Raw genomic sequence first — 17,876 nt, 5'->3', positions numbered from 1 at the left:
CTAGTAATAGACATTTGAGGACACCATCCTCTTCTGCCAATGAGCGACTTGGCACAGCCGCTGGAGAGGATGAGAAGACCAAGGGGAATGGAAGGAACATGTCCTTCTAGTGACTGCACAGCAGGTCTGTCTGGCAGTCAGCGCCCAGGTCCCAGGCTGGGAGCAGACGTGCCAGTTCCAGAGACTGCTCGTGCAGAGGGGAGCCAGCCTCGGAGGCTGGGACAGGAAGCTAAGTGTTGGTCAACCTTGGGGGCCACCATAGCCACCACAGTTCTTACAGAGTTTGCTTAGATCCACTCAGAGATCAGGTTCCAACGAGCCTGGATCCTCGAGGCCTTTGCTCACGAGCCAAGAAATTCCTAACTTTGTTAATGGCAGCAACAGAGCCAGAGGGAAATCAGCTTTGCTTATGAGGTGAGGGAGAGAAGGGAAACTGGGAACCTGGAGGTTAGAATGAGGCCCAGGGAGGGAGGAGAGAGAGATTTTGGCGAAAATGTCCTTGTGCTTCCTGTGGTGTACCCCCCACCCCGCCCTTCCTCCCGTCTCCATGTATCTGCCTTGGGCTGGATGTGATTCCTCAGAGGGCCCTGAGACAGGCTGTGAGGCTAAGCCAGCTGTGCTGACCTCAGCTCCAGTCAAGGGGCAGAAAAGAAGACATGCTCTTCTTAGTCAGAAAAAGGACAAAATCAGTAGCTGAAGAGACAGGCAAGATTCAGGTGATTTGTAGGGAATTCCCCCTGTGGTGGGCACCCGGGAGCCACTTCCAGCTGAGGAGGTAGGGAGCCCCCTTCTTAGAATCCCAGAGCTTCATCCCAGAAGCACAGGCCTTGACTCCAGGGTGGCCTGCCCCATGCAAGGGAAGTCCTGCCACTTCGTCAACACCAGAAACTTTGTGGCCGTCAAGGACGTCTAAGGAAGAAAACTGGGGAGAGGGTGGCGCTGTGGAAAGAGGAAGCAGGAGAACCTTTGTGTATTCTGTCCCTCAGGCCTAGAAAGTCCTCCCACAAGCAGCCGGCCAACGCCTGTGCTCTGTCGTGAACCCCTGGATATTCGGCAAATCTAATGTTTCTCCCTGGGAAACCTTCCCTGTAACTTTTATTTAGACACTTGATTCATTCCTTCTTAGTATAACAGGAGGAGTTGGGAAACATCCAAATAAAGTGGAGGTAGTCCAGAGCTCCACAGAAGGGAGGCTAGTTCTAAAGTTGGACTATATATTCTAGAAATTTTGCCACATCCTCTAAACCTCTGGTTCCAATTTGTGGGCCCATGGCACCCTGCTGCTGACTTGCCCTTGCCTATCAATGAGTCCCAGTGTTCAGCAAGCCTGAAACACGAGGCACCGAACACCAAGGCTGGAAACAGCAGCAACAGGTCAGAGAGGCCCCCAGAAGATTCAGAGCAGGACAAGGCCTGGCATAAGGGACAGCTTGGGAGGTGCTGTAATTCAGGGTTGCAGTGGAGAGCAGGGGCTTGGGATCTGGCAGGCCTGGGGTGTAAATCCAGGCTATGCCAGTTGGAAATGTGTGACCTTGGGCAAGAGACGTGACCTCTGCGGCCCCAGTTTCCTCAGCTGTGAAGGAAAGAGGCTAACAGTTGCAATATAGTAAAGATTTTGAAGATATAATTCGTGTAAAGTGCTTCATACAAAGCCTGATAGAGCGGAAAGAGCCTCAAATTTCAATATCCCCCACCTGCACCTGGGCATCCTATATCCTATGTAGTAACAGCACCATCAGTTCACTCAGAGGCACCAACTGCATTCACCCAAAGAGCAAAGGAGCCGACTGCCGTCCTGCATGACTTCCCCATCTCAGACGCTGAGATTTTGAGGGTTGGCATCCAGCATGGGAACTGTAGCCTCATCTCAGGGAATGAGAAAGTTAGATGGGAGACACATCTAAGCCGCTGCTAACTGAAGCCTGCTGAATATGTGGCAGGGAGGGCTCCAGTTACACCGAGGACATACCAGGCTGGGAGACCTGGAAAAATGTCAGGATGTGTGCCTCTCTGGGGACAGTGCATCGGGAGAAGTCGTTCCATCTCACTGCATTTACCAGCACTCACTATATCCAGAGAAGCTGGCTTTACAGTTTCCCTAGGCAACCGAACCATCCTAACGAAGAGTTAGTTCTTATAGCTTGCTGCGAGCCTGGCACGGGCCTGACCTCCTTCCTTCCCAAGAGGAAAGGGAGGGCCACCACCTACCCAGGCAGGATGTGGGGGAGAAACCTGACATCCTTCGCAGACCTGCTCGCTTGGCCCTGAACTTGCACTCATCGGCTCCACCTGCTCTCTTGAAGGCATCCTGGACCTAGCGCTCTGAGAGGAGTCCTGCAGAGCGCGCGGAAAACGTGGGTTTTGCAGGGTTGGGTCTGTCTCAAAGTCCGATGCCCTCCACAGTTTGGCCAAATCTATTTTGCCGGCCTCGTCTCCGCGATTTCCTCCGGGGGGTAGACAAGGGTTAGAGCGGGACGGGTGGGGAGCGGAGGCAAACAACTCTGGGGCGTGTCAGCCCCGCCCCGACCAGGGCACTGCCGAGTCGGGATTGGCTGACGTCGCCTGTATTCTGGTTGGTCCGGGGAGGGTGCTCATTCACAGGGAGCCCTGCTCCACTCCGGCTGGAAGTTTCCAACGCTGCTTCGCTTTCTGCACTCTGCACAAAAGTTGTACCCCCTTCTATGTAAACACATAAAATCAAGTTCTATGATGTGCCTCCCAATATAACGTTGGCCCCTTGAAGGATGGCCGAATCTGTCAGCTTGCTGTATCCTATTTCTAAATCACACACGTGAGGGTGAGTGGGGAGAGGCTCGCGGGAAGATGCTGGGGGCTGCGGTTTGCCTCCCCCGGGGGAGGCTACGGCTTATCCTGGGGGCCGTTTTGTTATGTTAGGTTTTCAGAAGGCCCATTTCCCCTTTCTATCATCTACACTATACTTCACACTTCCCTGCCTTCTGTCGTTCTGTTCCACATGGTAGGGGTGCTTTTCCTTCTCATTTATTTTTGTTGGTGGTTTTTTTCAACTTTTTACTTTGGATTTGAATACAGCCGATTAACGGGCTCCCCCAGTGGCTCAGCGGTAAAGAAACCGCCTGCAAGGCAGGATGACAAAGGAGATGTGGGTTGGATCCCTGGGTTGGGAAGATCCCCTGGAGGAGGGCATGGCAACCCACTCCAGTATTCTTGCCTGAAGAATCCCATGGCCTTAGGAGACTGTGGACTACAGTCCTTAGAGTCGCAGCATGGTTGAAAGACGCGGTCGGGCAGGACTAAAGCGATGGACCACGCACGCACACATAGCCCTTTCACAATGTCCTGATGGTTTCAGGTGAAAAGCGAAGGGACTCAGCCATACCTATTCCCCAAGCATCCCGCCCATCCAGACTGGCACAAAGCATTAAGTAGAGTTCCATGTGCTATACAATGGGTCCTGATTGGTTATCCACAAGCGTGTACATGACCTTCTCAAACTCCCTAACTACCCTCCCCTCCCCCAACCATAAGTTCCTTTTCGAAGTCTGTGTCCTTTTCTCTTTCTGTTTTGTAAGTTCATTTGTATAATTTCTTTTTAGATTCCACATATAAGGGGTGTCATACAATATTTCTCCTTCTCTGATTGACTTACTTCACTCAGTATGACATTCTTGATGTCCAACTGTGTTGCTGCAAATGGTATTATTTCATTCTTTTAATGGCTGAGTAATATGTATCACATCTTCTTTATTCATCCCTCTGTTGATGGACATTTAGGTAGCTTTTATGTCTTGGCTGTTGTAAACAGTACTGCAATGAACACTGGAGTGCTTGCATCCTTTCAGATCATGTTTTTCCTCCAGATAAATGCCCAGGAGTGGGACTGCAGAGTCATATTTTTAGTTTTAATTTTTTTTAGTTTTTAGTTTACAGTTCTGTTTTTAGTTTTTTAAGGAACCTCCATAGTAGCTGTACCAATTTACATTCCCACCAACAGTGAAAGAAGGTTCCCTTCTCTCCACATCCTCTCCAGAACTTAATGTTTGTGAATTTTTTGATTATAGCCATTCTGACCAGTGTGAGATGATATCTCATTGTAGTTTTCATTTGCATTTCTCTAATAACTAGCAATGTTGAACATCTTTTCATGTGCCTGTTGGCCATTTGGAGAAATGTCTATTCAGGTCTTCTGCCCATTTTTTGAGTGGGCTGTTTGTTTTGATGCTGTTAAGTGTCATAAACTGTCAATTTTCAAGGCTAATCCCTTATCAGTCATATCATTTGCAAATATTTTCTCCTGATATATGGGTTACTTTTTTAAAAAATGTGCTTAAATATTCTTGATCCCCAGGCTCTACTGGAGAAAAAGTTGATTGCAGGGCTTGGCAAAAACACAAACAGTTTTGAAAAACTTTTATTTGGAAATAATTTCAAGCTTACAAAAGTTGCAAAGGTGAAAACAGTACAAGAGACACCTGTATACTCTTTAACCAGATTCACCTATTGCTAACATTTTATCCCTTGCTCAATCACAAGTGTGCTCTATCTCTCTCAATTTTTTTTTCTGAACCATTCCATGGTTTTATACATCATGAACCTTACCCCAAAGTACTTCTTTTTTTTTTCCCCCCCGCCCCTCCCCCTACCCCTCCCCCTACCCCAGGTACTTCTGTGAAATTGTATACATTTACACTTATATAATACATTTATTTAATCTACAATCCATATTTCAGTTATGATCTGATTGTGCCCTTGACAGCATCTTCATTCCTAGGACAAACTCTAGTTTAGGGTCAAGTGTTGCATTTAGTTGCTCTGTCTTTTTAATTTCCTTAATCCTAGGCCATTTTTATAGCTGGCTTTTTAAAAAATAATTACAGACCCCTGCTTTCTTTCAAAAAATAGAACATTCTTCATTTTGTGTTTGTCTGATGTTCCCCATGATTGCACTGATATTATGCATTCTCAGCTGGAATCCTGCCGAGGCAATGTGTCCTTGGGATATCATATCTACAGGCACACGGCAGCCTCTCTGTCCCTCCAAGGTGATGATCACTCAGTCAAGGCATTGCCTAGTTTCTCCATTGTATAATTATTCTTTTCCCTCTCACAACTAATAAGAAGTCTGTGGAGAAACACTTTAAGACCTTTCAAATCTCCTCCTCCTCCTCAACACTTCCCCCTAGATTTAGCACCGATGGATGGTCTGATGCAGTCTTTACAGTGACAGTGAAAACATCTCTGTGCAAGAAAGTCAGGATGCGAATGTATCAAAGAAGATGGGATGGACGCAGGAGGGACTTGCCTGGTGGTCCAGTGGCTAAGACTCCACGTTCCCAATGCAGGGGGCCCAGGTTAGGGAACTAGATCCCACATGTTAGACCCCTGGTTAGGGAACTAGATCCCACATGTCAAAACTAAGATTGAAGATCCCACCTGCACCAACTAAAACCAAGTACATCCAAATATATAAATTAATAGATTTGGGGGGGGGGGGCTTCCCTCATAGCTCAGTTGGTAAAGAATCTGCCTGCAATGCAGACCCTGCATTCTGGGTTGGGAAGATCCCCTGGGGAAGGGACAGGCTACCCACTATTCTGGCTTGGAGAATTCCATGGACTATAAAGAGTCAGACATGACTGAGCGACTTTCACTTTTAAATATTTTTTTAAAAAGAACACAGGAGTCAGCAAATGGCCAAATTCAGAGCAATCTATGCATCAAAATAAGTATTAGTAACAATAATAATAAATTATAAGCTGTTGGGAATTCCCTGGCAGTCCAGTGGTTAGGACTCAGCATTTTCACTGCCATGGCTGGGGTTCAATCCCTGGTCAAGGAACTAAGATCCCACAAGCCATGCAGTGGGGCCCAAAATACATATACATATAATGTATAAATATATGTATGTATTTATGTACATGTGCCTGCATGCTAAGTCGCTTCAGTTGTGTCCGACTCTTTGTGACCCCATGGACTGTAGCCCGCCAGGCTCCTCTGTCCATGGGATTCTCCAGGCAAGAATACTGCAGTGTGTTGCCATTACCCTTCTCCAGGGGTTCTTCCAAACCCAGGGATTGAACCCGTGTCTCTTATGTCTCCGGCATTGGCAGGTGGGTTCTTTACCACCAGCGCCCCCTGGGAAGCCCAAATGTGTGTATATACATATCTATAGGCTCTTGAAAAAAGGAAGGATCCATGACTACATAAGTAAACAGATGAGTGCATCCTGCTGCTCCTTGAACTCTCGGTTCTGCTTTCCGGTGAAGCAGTCCTGCAGTGGTATCTGTGCCCCTCTGGCCAGCTGCGTTGGTCCTCTGACCAGCCATGACCATGTGGCAGTTCCCTGGGGAATGGAGCTGAACTGAGCCCCAGGCTCTACTCCCCCCGCCCGGAAGGGAGCAAGCCTTACAGCCTCAAGTGCAGGACCTGGGCAATAGGTCTGGACCCTAGGAACCCATCTTACCATAGCCTCAGGATCCTCTTGCCCCGAGGGGCTCAGCCCTGCTTCGGGGAGGGCGTTCTGTCTTCCTTTTTAAAGAGACACCTGGTGAGTGAAATCTCCTTCAAAGACATCACTCAGACCCTTAAGTGTCCTCCACCCACCACCCTGGAACTAGCTGTGGTAGGTATAGCTCCAGGGAGGCTCTTCCAGTGAAGAATAAGACATTTTTGCCATTTCTCCTAGTGCCCAGAGCCCGGCGCAGGGGCTAAAGAGGTAGTGTCTGCTTCCTCTCCTTCCTTTTCCTGGCCATTTACTGGTGCTCCAAAGGGTCCCTTCCCCGAAGCACAAAGGAGCCCTCCCCAGGACAGCAAGGCCCAAAGGCTCCTTTGCCTGTTGCCCTGCTTCCCAAGCCCCCAGGTATACACATCCTGCCCCATCCCCAACATCCTCCATGGAGCTCCATCCCTGGAGAGAATCAGATCTGAACATCTGGATGAAATTGATCACAGGCAGGCCTCCTTGGAGTTAAAGTGAAAGTCACTCTGTTTTGTCTGACTCTTTGCGACCCCATGGACTACATAGTCCACGGAATTCTCCAGGCCAGAATACTGGAGTGGGTAGCCTTTACCTTCTCCAGGGGATCTTCCCAACCCTGGGATAGAACCCAAGTCTCCCCCATTGCAGGCGGATTCTTTACTAGGTGAGCCACAAGGGAAGCCCAAGAATACTGAAGTGGGTAGCCTATCCCTTCTCCAGGGGATCTTCCTGGCCCAGGAATCGAACCCAGGTCTTCTGCACCTCAGGCAGATTCTTTACCAGCTGAGCTACCAGGGAAGCCCCCTTGGAATGAAAAGCATGACAATAAGTGAAATTGTCATCATTCATGAAGTGTATCTGAGTGACAAGGAACAGACTTTGCAGCCAAACCACCGGAGTTCCTCTCCTGGCTCTGTGAAGAAACTGGGGCAAATTACTTAATCTTTCTGTGTCTTGGTTTCCCAGAGTATAAACAGGGTCTCGTGCATTGGAAGGCAGATTCCTAACCACTGGACCAAGAGGAAAGTCCTGAGTTTTTGTAGTTATCTCCAGGGGTCCAGTGAAGTGCATGGGCTCCAGAGACACAGGCTGGGGCCATGTCTTGGCTAATTGTTGATCTACTTATTGTTGCATCCTGGGAATACTTTTGAGCTCCCAGTGTCTCAGTTTCCACATCTGTAAAATAGATATGGTAATAACACCCGCCCCTTGGGGGTTTTCTGAAGACTAAATTACCTAAAATGTGCAAAAGTACTTAAAACAGGACCAGACATTGTAAATGTTCAAGAAAATTTATTATTATTATTTTTAATCTAGTGAGGAGAGAGGTGATACTTTAGAGATGAGGGACTCAGAGAGGTTAAGTAATTCACCCAAGGTCATCGAGTTTGTAAACAGATACAGCAGGAATTTATTAGTACCGTGCTCTGACTGGCATGAAGGTCTGGGCACTTAGTCGCTACACTGTACTTAAGGGGTTTAGAGGGAGATCAGGAGGAAGAAGGAATCTGGTACTTCAGGCTGGGATTGAACCTCTAACCTCTGTGAATGCTTCGTAGCAAATGCTTAACTCCAAGCTGGCTTTTCCCAGCAGCTGGTCTGGTGCAGGACTGGTGGACCTCACCGTCTCAAGTCTTAGAATTGTCAAGAAAATAAAAATGAATGTTAATATTCTATTTTTAGGTTCAAGCTTGTGCCTTCTCTGCAGATTCCTTGGTGTGGTGTTCCAAGCCCTCCACTGCACACTCTCCTCACCTTTCCAGCTTCAGCTGGCTACGCTACCCACCACCTACTGCACACTCTGGCCATCGTGGACATTCACCCACATCCAAATATGCCTCAATGTCCTCACCTCTGTGCCTCTTCTTATGCTCTGCCCCCCAGATGGGAACACCCTTATCCTCAGTTAAAACCTTTTTTATCTCCCAAGGCACAGCACGAGAGCCAGCTCTTCAAATCTGCCTTCTCTGATGGGTCCTCCATGAGAATTAACCATTTGCTTCCTGGGTAGCCTCAGAGTCCTCTATTTACACCTTAATTTTAGTGTCACACTCTGCCTTGTATTATTTTGCTAGCTGCTTCAAATCCATCTTACCCTTTGCTTTGAGGGAGTGAAAAGGGGCTATATATTGTCCAACTTTGGGATCTCAGTATGGACATATGGGAAGTCAACAAAAATGGTCATGGAACTGGATTGAAATAGCCTAAGTTAGACAAAATTATGAAGGAAAGCTACTTATATTCACTTTCCTCTTTCCAATCATACCTAATGATTTGCAGGGGAGGGTCTGTACCTCTTGGGTTGTAGGATTTAAGTTCCTTGGCTAGAGTCTGCCAGGGATCAAACCCATGCCCCAGGAATGGAAGCACAGACTATTAACCACTGGATGACCAGGGAAATCCCCACACGTAATGATCTGGAAGGCTACATATATATATATATGATTATAAAGGAATGTATGTTCAATGTAGGAAGCTTGGAAAATCTGGGAAAATATTCATAATGCAGTAAAAGTTATCTATAAACCCTCATCCAATAATTGTTAACATGTTGTCATATAGTTAGACCTATAACTAACTAAAAAAAGAAAAACAAAAACGCCTCACATTGCATATACTGTTTGTTTGTATTTGGTTGCACCACAAGGCATGTGGAACTTCCCCAACCAGGGATTGAACCTGCACCTCCTGCAGTGGAAGCATGGCGTCTTAACCACTGAACCACCACGGATTCAGAATATACTGTTTTGTAGCCTACCTTTCCCATAAACTATTTTGAATGGTTTCATAGACATGTAATATTCTTTTTTTCTCCTTTAAAAAATTTTAATCAGAGGATAATTGCTTTACAATATTGTGTTGGTTTCAACCATACATCAACATGAAGCAGCCATAAGTATGCATATGTCCCCTCCCTCTTGAACCTCCCTCCCACCTCCCAACCCCACATCTAATAGTCTTTAAAAATCATTTTAATTGTTGCACAGAGATCCATTTATCTATACCTAATCTCCACCCTGGGGCTTCCCTGGTGGCTGAGTGGTAAAGAACCCGCCTGCCAGTGAGTTATGACCAACCTAGACAGCATATTAAAAAGCAGAGACATTACTTTGCCAACAAAGGTCCAGCTGGTCAAGGCTATGGTTTTCCCAGTGGTCATGTATGGATGTGAGAGTTGGATTGTGAAGAAAGCTGAGCGCTAAAAAATTGATGCTTTTGAATTGTGGTGTTGGAGGAGACTCTTGAGAGTCCCTTGGACTGCAAGGAGACCCAATCAGTCCATCCTAAAGGAGATCAGTCCTGGGTGTTCATTGGAAGGACTTATGTTGAAGCTGAAACTCCAGTACTTTGGCCACCTCATGCGAAGAGTTGACTCGCTGGAAAAGACCCTGATGCTGGGAGGGATTGGGGGCAGGAGGAGAAGGGGACGACAGAGGATGAGATGGCTGGATGGCATCACTGACTCGATGGACATGAGTTTGAGTAAACTCTAGGAGTTGGTGGTGGACAGGGAGGCCTGGCAAGCTGCGATTCATGGGGTCGCAAAGAGTCGGACACGACTGAGCGACTGAACTGAATCTCCACCCCTGGGGCTTCCCTGGTGGCTGAGTGGTAAAAAACCTGCCTGCCAATGCAGGACACGGGGGCTTGATCCCTGGGGCAGGAAGATCCCCTGGAGAAGGACATGGCAACCCACTCCAGTATCCTTGCTTGGAGAATCCCATGGACAGAGGAGCCTGGCGGGCTGCAGTCTATGGGGTCACAGAAGAGTTGGACACGACTGAGGGACTAAACAAGAAAAATCTCCACCCCATCACCTTGTAGAGGAGAAGCTGACAGTCTCCTTACAGGAAGGCAGGGTCCCTGGGGCCTTACAAACAGTTACCAGCCAAGGGAAGACCTGGTTTTATTAAGGCACACCAGGCGGTCTCATGACCCTTCCCAAGTCAGTCCTTTGGCAAATATTTACACACTCAAGGGACCAGCCAGGCCTTGGGCTGAAAGGTGTGGGCACTGAGACAGAAGACGCAACTGACCTCCCAGGAGCTCATTCATTGAGCTCAGCCACAATACCATGCGCTCCATGGACAGAAGGAGTCTGTGGGGGCAGCCTGTTATGCACGGCAAGAGGGTTCAAGGGAAGTGCCAGAGGCACCTGGGGGTGTGAAGGTTGTGGGTGAAGTGGTAACTCGGATGGCACAGGGTTAAAGACTCCGCCTGCAATGCAGGAGACCCAGGTTCAATCCTTGAGTCAGGAAGATCCTCTGGAGGAGGGCATGGCAACCCTCTCCAGGATTCTTGCTTGGAGAATCCCCATGGACAGAGGAGCCTGGTGGGTTACAGACCATAGTGTCACAAAGAGTCGGACAAGACTGAAGCGACAGCGCAGCACAGGAGAGTGAGGAGGAAGGAACAGGACTTGATAACCAATACATCACAGGGCAAGGGACACTGTGGACTGAGCTGTGAAGCCAGATGGAATGGGGATGGGAAGGAAATGCTCTGGGCCTCTTGCCTCCTTGCATTTGGGGTGTCCGAGGGTCCCACAGGTGGGGAGCCTCCGTAGGCATCTGGGTGTGTGGGGCTAGAGCCCAGGAGGGTGGTTTGGCCTGGGATCCTGGGGAACATTCAGCTCACAGGCAATGGTGGGAGTGAGGGAGGTTACCCAGGGGGGTGTGAGAGGCAGGGAAGGAGTCTGAGAAAAAGCCTCCTGGAAGAGAGACCCGAAAGGAAGCATATGTTACCAATGCCTAAGAAGCATTCTTCAAGAAGGAGAGACCATCACAGTGGTCAGTTTCATCTAATGACTATATGAATAATATATGAAAAGATTCCTAACAGCAAAAACTTCAAGCTTGCAGATGCATTTTCCCAGCTCCAAAATGCCAAGGCGACAGGGAGAGGAACTGCAGCGGGATCTCACAAGTAAGCAGAAAAGTGGCAGATGAACTGCGCCCTGGGCAAGTGTAATATAATATGGTGGGGAGCATTTGGGAAGGGAGACAGCAGTCATGACAGAGGTGTGGGTCAGTCCATCTAGATTAAGGATCTTTAACCTGGGGTCTAGGGAACAACTCTAGGAGTTTGAGGGGCCCCCCAAACTGAATAAACCAAGGAGTGAAAGGGCCTGGGGAGAGGTGGGTGGAAGAGAGGAGGTCCTCGGAGGAGTCTGGGAACCTGGGCACCGAGCTCAACTTGACAGGCTAGTCAAACCGGGCCTCCCCAGAAGGTGCAGTTCTGAGGTTTTTCCCTCTCCCAGGTCCCCAGTCTGCTGAAGAAACACCCCCGACCAGCAAATGATGGAGACACATGGGTGTCTGGTGCACTCTGGTTTGTGGTTTTTACCTTCGGATGTCTCTGTGGCTAGCACCGATTGTCTCAGCAGGCCAGGGGACTGCAAGCCCTGGTTGCGGGGGTGGGGTGGGGTGGGGTGGGGTGGGGTGGGGGGGTGCTGTTCTCTAAGATCTGTACCCAGACGGGCAAGTGGGTCTCTAAGCAGGCTTGTCCAGGAGGAGGGTGCGGGTCCTTGGCAAGCTGCCCGGGGGCGAGGGGGGCGGGCAGAACTGGAACTGGCCCTTCATGGGTTACAGATCCCTTCCTTAGGTAGCGCCTCTTCACAGCAGGATGCTTGGCACCTGACCCGCCCTCTCCCATCCCCTAATTGGGATCTGAAACTAAAAACACGTGTTAAAACAAAGCCAAAGCGGATTCCCCATTTATTAAACAAGTTCTTCCCTGGGAGATCTTTTCAAAGTTCAGACGCCCCTCAGGTGACCTGGTATGCTGGGGAGGAGGTGGGGAGATGGCAAGTGGTGTCCGATGGTGTGAATGGGTAATAACTTTGATTTCTTGATCTCCTCTGATCTCCACCTTTTGTTTCCTCTCCTGAACCCTAACTCCCCGGGGGCCGCCCTCCTCTCCACTTCAGCTGTCCCAGGCTCCAGAGGCGCGGCCACACCCTCTGGGGCAGCCCTGCTTTTAGGACCCCCCACCCCCAGCTGAGGGCTCGGGTCTCCCGCCCCACCCTCTCCGGGATGCGCCCTCCCGGTGCCGCTCCCAGAGCAGGGAGGCGCAAGGCGCCCCGCGCGGCCCGGGGGACCGAGGCTCCCCGATCGCGTCCTCCGGCCCTCCAACCGGGAGTCCTCGTGGCTGCCGCGGGGGTCGGTCCCCCGGGGATCCGCCTCGTCTTTGCCCGGCCCCCACCTCCCCACCCTCTGCGATTGGCGTCCTTGGTGGCCCCCGACCCCACTTCCTTCCCCTCTCCGAGGAGCCGGCCGCGGAGAGGGTCTGGGGGCCGCGGCCCGGCCGGCGCCCCGCCCGCAGGCCCGCTCCTCCCCGCGCGGCCCCACTTGTGGCCTCGCGGCGGCCGCGCAGGGACAGCTGCATTTCGCGCCGCCCGCCGCTAGGAAGCCGGCCGCGCCTCGCTTTCCCCGCCTCCCGCGCCCCGGCCGCGCCGCCGCGCCGGGCCCGCCGCCGCCGCCGCCGCCGCGGGGCCGCGCCCCGCCCCCAGCCCCCGGCCCCTCCGGCCCCTCCGGCCCGCGGGGAGCGGACGCGCGCGGCTGTTCGGTAAGACCCTCTTCGCCCCGCCGGCGCCGCCCGGCCCGCGCGCGCCTCGGCCCCACCTTCCGGGCCCGCTCGCCGAGGCGCCGCCGCGAGGGTCGGGCGGGCGCGAGTTTGATTCCCGGGGCGGCCGCCGGGAGCCTGCTCCGCCCCAGCCTCGCGCGGCGGGTCCGGCTCCGCGTCCTTCCCGGGCCGCCGCCGCCGCCTCCCGGGCCGCGGGCGCGCGGGGCGCGCGGGGGCCCCGGGAGCCGGGAGGGGAGCGCGCGGGGAGGCGGGTGGTCGCCAGCGGGCGGGCGGGCGGCGCGGGCAAGGCGGGCCAGGCCTCGGCGAGCCGGCGCCGCACGGAGCCCCTTCCCCGGTGGCTGCCCCTTTTGTGTGGGCGCCCCTCCCCGCTCGGCCCGGGCCGGGGGAAGCCGGCTGCTTGGCGACGGCTGGCAGGGGGCCGCGGGGCGGTGGCTGGGGGCGCCTGCCGGGGCCTGAGCGCCTTTTAGGAAAAGGGGAGATGCGCTTCCTGCCCCCGCCGAGGTCGGCTTCGCTTTCTCTGGTCCCACCCGGTCCCCCGGGAGCTGCATCTCCCGCGGCTCGGCCAGGGAAAGTTCACCGGGCGCCGTCCCCGCCCCTCGGCCCCTGCCCCTCCGGCTCCCGGTGCCCCGGGCTCTTAGCTCTAGGGGGGTGGTGTTGGCGCTAATTCATGCTTTCCTTTCCGTTTGCGGCTTGCATTGTTCATTTTACACCTAGCGCGGGCTTGTCCGTTTCTTTTCCCCTTGAAAGAAGTTTTCGTTCCAAGAAATTTACACTGAAAGGAAATTCCTGGAGAGGAATCTGATGTCAGCGGAGGAAGCTTTTAGATTTTCTTCCTTTCGGTGAGATTGGAGGGTGAGGGGGGACGACTGGGAATTTTTCAGTTGTCCTAGGGGTGACCTAGGAGACAGGACCACCTCCCACCTCTCCTACCGCTCAGGCAGGAGCTTGCTGAGCACCGGGAGTAAGCCCTCTGGTTGGCTGGGCGTCCTGAGCGCCCTGAGCCACCCGGTCCAGGAGGAAGGACTCGGGGAGGTGCCTGAGCCTCTGGTTCCTTTTCCTTGCCACGCATGCTCATCTTGCCAGCCTGGGTGGAGCTGGCCAGGTGTGCCTGAAGGAGGTGAGGGCCGCCAGGAGTTCTCAGAGAGGGAGTCGTCTCACCATGAGATTTGGCGGCAAGGAATCAAGTGTGAAATGGGGCCCTCTCTGCTGTTGGCAGATGAGGTCTTTGGGACCTCTGTTTGCATGGAGGATGGCATCTCTGGGATGGAGAGAGAAACCTGGCTCAGGGAAGCTGCAGCGTGTGTGGGGGAGGGTTGGCTTTGAACTCACCCCACCCCTGCCCCAGTCCACCTTCTTCAGCTAGAAGGAGCAGGAGGCAAGTGACCAGGAGTGGGGCCTCAGGCCTGGACACATCCTTAGATAGGAGAAAGACCTTGGGCAACTAGCATGACCCAGAGATGATAGTATGGCAGGGATGGGGTGGGTGAGTTCTAGGGGGTTGACCCCTAGCCAGGGGTAGGGGTCATGGGCCCCTTTGAGGATCTGGTGAAAGCTCTAACTCCCCCCTCCCTCCCTCTGACACAGGCAGGTGTGCAGGGTCACATTTTGTATGCAGGATCAGAGGGTCACTGTGCCCCTTGGAACTGGGACCCGTTAAGATCGCCAATCTGTGGTTCAGCCTAGGTGGTTCAGAACAGTTCCCTCTTTTGTGTTGAGTCAGTGAATAGTCCCAGGGTGTGAGGAGCAGATCTCTCAAGAGGGCTTTTCTCATGACCTTCCGATGCAACTTTGGGCTTGTGGCCATGGAGACCTGGAAACTCTGAACCAGATCCCAGCTCTGGGCAGTGAGCCAGAGAATGGGGGCCAGTGGGGTGGCCGTTCTCCAGGGGCTGATTTTGTTGCCTTTGTGGTGAGAAGGCTCTGGGCACTAACTAGTCCAATGCCACAGAGCTGTTGAATTAGAGGTAAATATAGGGATTAGGGGCTTCCCTGGTGGCTCAACTGGTAAAGAATCTGCCTGCAATACGGGAGACCTGCGTTTGATCCCTGGGTTGGGAAGATCCCCTGGAGGAGGAAATGGCAACCCACTCCAGTATTCTGGCCTGGAGAATTCCATGGACTATATCGTCCATAGGGTTGCAGAGTCGGACACGACTGGGCAATTTTCACTTTGACTTCCCTGATGGCTCAGATGGTAAGGAGACTGCCTGCAATGCAGGAGATCCGGGTTTGATCCCTGGGTTGGGAAGATCCCCTGGAGGAGGAAATGGCAACCCACTCCAGTACTCTTGCCTGGAGAATCCTTTGGATGGAGAAGCCTGGCAGGCTACAGTCCATGGGGTCACAAGGAGTCAGACACGACTGGGCGACTAAGCACAGCACAAGGGGGTTAGGGTGAGGGATGGTGTCACAACGAAACAGGAGTCAGATGCTCTTAAGAGTCCCAGCTCATTCTTGGGGCAGCGGCGTTGAGGTGGTGGAATGTGCTTCAGTGGAGAGGGTAAGTGTGAAAGACGCTTCTCCTCCCCCCCCCCGCCTCCACTTTTTGGTTGAGCCGCTCAGCACGTGGGATCCTAGTTCCCTGACCAGGGGTCCACCCTACGCCCCATGGTGTCTTAACCACTGGACGGCCAGGGAAGTCCCAGGACGCTCCTCCTTTTGAGGAGGTCTTTGTGCAGAGTTGTTTAAGGCTCGGATTGAGGTATTTTAGGTTCCTTGTTGTTCAGTTACCAAGTCAGGTCCAACTCTGCGACCCCATGTACAAAATGTACGCCAGGCTTCCCTATCCTTCACTATATCCCAGAGTTTGCTCAAACTCATACCGGGTTCCTTAGATCCTCATGGACTAGAGAAGAGGGAGCAAGCCAGAAGGAATGGCTGTCACCATCCCCAGTATGTCCGCAAGGAGACCAGACTTGCCTTTTCTTTCTTAACCAAAGCTCACTGGGCCCTGGGCTGTGCCCAAGTGTTGGTGGCATCACCCTTCTTGGGGATCTGGAAGAGCTTTTAGCAGGGTCTGCCATCTATGACTTCTCTGCTTGGTATTGAGAAGCCCTTCTCAGGCCCCAATGACCCCAGACAATGGTAGTTCATGGAGATTTTTCTTTGACTAACACAGTGTTGAGCAGATAGTAGCTCTCAGACTTGTTCCTTCCTTCAGGGTTTCCTATTTGTACTTTGCCTTGATAGATTTCCCCCGGTCCTGGCAATAAGCAGGATAGGCTGGAGTGTTCTAGAGCCTTGGGAGCAAGGTGCTATGCTTTGACTGTGCAAGGTGCCCTGGAAGGAGGTGAAGTCTCTGTTCTGCTTTCAGGAAGTGAGAACCGCAAAGGACCTGGGGTGCTGTGGTCCAGCGGGCGGTCCCTAACTTGGGACTTGACAGTTGTTTGGTAGGTGGGGTGTGAGGGTCCTGTGGCGGTGACTAGAGGCGCCTGTTCGTCAGGGGCCAGGACTTGTCTGCCTTCTCCACCGCGGCTGCCATGGGTTGGTGAGGATGCTGGTTGTGTTGGCTCGCCCAGTTCTCTGATGTTCTCTGCTTTCGGCCTCCCAGTAGGTCTCTCTGATGTGTCTGAACAATATAGTAGATTCTGAATAATCCAGCTATCGCTCTTATCTTTAAAACAGGTCATAAATGACAAACACGGTAACAATGCCTGTCAACATAAACTCCCTTTTCATAAATTGTGAAATGCACTGAGGAATGATTGGTGGGATAAAAAGGCTCCAAATCTAACTTCCACTCCCAAAGACAATCTGGCCACTCTGTGTCCATTTCTAGCATGGCTTCATGGTATAGCGTGTAGGATCTGAAGTTACGTACATTTTCCCCGTTGCACTCCCAGCTCTCCATCTTACTCTATGACTTTGTAGGTGCTTCAGTTTCTCAGCTTTAGAAAAAAATGAAAGGAGATACTATGCCAGACAAAGAGCAAGTCCTCTTTTAGAGTGGAAACTATTATTATCATCCTTCTTCTTATTTCTGCACTTGCTAATGTTCTGAGGCTTCTTATTATTAAGGAAGATCTTTGGTAAAAACTGTAGAGGCTGAGGCTGGCTTTTGGAGACGTGGGATGGAGTGGGGTGAGGTTTAAATTTTGAGCAGAGGGGAACACACGGTGGGGAGATGAGCCTGAAGCATCAAGGGTGATGACAGAGAAGTATCGTTGGGGGCAGAATGACTCGGCATTCGTAGCCCTGCTGTGGAACTAACTCTCCTCCCTTTTCTTTGGAAAATTTGCCTTCTAAACTGGTGAAGGTGGGGTGGGGGGGGAGGACCATAATCAGTAAAGAGGGTTGACTGGCTTTTTAGATTACTGTTAACATTGCTTCTGGAGGAAGGGGGTCTAGTTGGGGGGTGGGTAGGCTCAATGACAGTCAAGAGTAGAAGCAGGTCGGGATTTCTATGAAGCCGTAGGCTTGGGACATAATAATTCCAGCTTCACTGGACACTCGCTGTGGGTCAGACCCTTTTCCAGGCGCTTCTCATGCAACATTTAATCCTCACAAGATCCTGTGAAAGGTTAAATAAATCTAGATTTCAGTAAAGAAATGGAGACATAAGGAGGTTAAATACCATGTCCCAGATTGCATGGTTGGAGAGTGGCAGAGCCAGGATTTGAACCCAAGAGGCTTGGTTACAGAGCTTACGTCTTTAGAGTCTTTAGAGAAAGTCTGAGAGAGACCCCTACTGAGCTGAGGGCTGAGAGGTGGGGATGGTGGGGTGGTGGGGTTGGAGGGGTGACGTGCTCCGAGTGAAGGGCTGACGGTGCAACATTCGAGCATCGCTGGGACGTGCTGAGGGTTCAGCCTGGCACCGGCTACTGAGAACCACTGG

The 17,876-nt window shown here is 51.8% G+C and overlaps 1 protein-coding gene across 5 annotated transcripts in view; it reads left to right on the top strand.

Annotated features, from left to right (window-relative positions):
- The first annotated feature begins 12,913 nt into the window (after positions 1-12,913).
- Positions 12,914-17,876, top strand: part of CUEDC1 (CUE domain containing 1) — an 84,107-nt gene continuing 79,144 nt past the window's right edge. For 3 of the 5 annotated variants that reach the window (XM_070478506.1, XM_070478507.1, XM_070478509.1), the window contains exon 1: positions 12,914-13,024. The gene's annotated coding sequence lies outside the window, so the exon portion shown is untranslated. Of the gene's footprint in view, positions 13,025-13,481; positions 13,882-17,876 lie in introns of those variants that run through there. The other 2 variants (XM_070478510.1, XM_070478508.1) reach the window with 2 other exon arrangements.

The sequence above is a fragment of the Odocoileus virginianus genome, chromosome 17 (assembly GCF_023699985.2).
Source record: "Odocoileus virginianus isolate 20LAN1187 ecotype Illinois chromosome 17, Ovbor_1.2, whole genome shotgun sequence".
In the NCBI taxonomy this organism is placed as follows: Eukaryota; Metazoa; Chordata; class Mammalia; order Artiodactyla; family Cervidae; genus Odocoileus; species Odocoileus virginianus.
The sequence above is the reverse complement of the archived record's forward strand: the minus strand, read 5'-3'. Positions and strand labels throughout refer to the sequence as shown.